Below are 432 nucleotides of genomic sequence, written 5' to 3'. Positions count from 1 at the left end.
GGGGGAGTGGGGGGCCGGGACCCCCCCCCACCGCTCTCCCCTGCGGGGGCAGGAGGCAGAAGCTTGGTCCTGCGGCAGCCAAGCTTCCCTCCTCCCCCGCTTCTTCCCACAGCGTGGTGCATTCCGGCCCCTCCCCCTCCCACTCCCCCTCCCTTCCGGCGATGGCCCTTGCGAGGGGGAGCGGAGCAGAGCCAAGCGGCAGTGTGCTCGCTGCTCCGTAGACCAGGCAGAGAGAGGTAGGGACGGGCCTTGGGGAAGGGGGTGGAACAGGGCATATCCCTCCCAGCCCCCTGCCATGAGCCGCTCAGGGCAGGGGGCTGGGAGCACCCCCATGAGCCGAGCACCCCCACGAGCCGAGCACCCCCACACACACCCCAGCCCTCTGCCCTGACCTCCCCCCAACACCCAGCCTTCTGCCCTGCACCCCCCACA

At 71.5% G+C, this 432-nt stretch overlaps 1 protein-coding gene across 2 annotated transcripts in view; it reads left to right on the top strand.

Annotated features, from left to right (window-relative positions):
* RASGRP3 (RAS guanyl releasing protein 3) overlaps positions 1 to 432 on the top strand; it is a 75,307-nt gene that overhangs the window by 45,617 nt on the left and 29,258 nt on the right. The gene's annotated exons all lie outside the window — the stretch shown is intronic.

The sequence above is a fragment of the Terrapene carolina genome, unplaced genomic scaffold (assembly GCF_002925995.2).
Source record: "Terrapene carolina triunguis isolate 2854851 unplaced genomic scaffold, T_m_triunguis-2.0 Scaffold85, whole genome shotgun sequence".
In the NCBI taxonomy this organism is placed as follows: Eukaryota; Metazoa; Chordata; order Testudines; family Emydidae; genus Terrapene; species Terrapene triunguis.
Note: the sequence above shows the minus strand (reverse complement) of the source record. Positions and strands in the feature narration are given on the sequence as shown.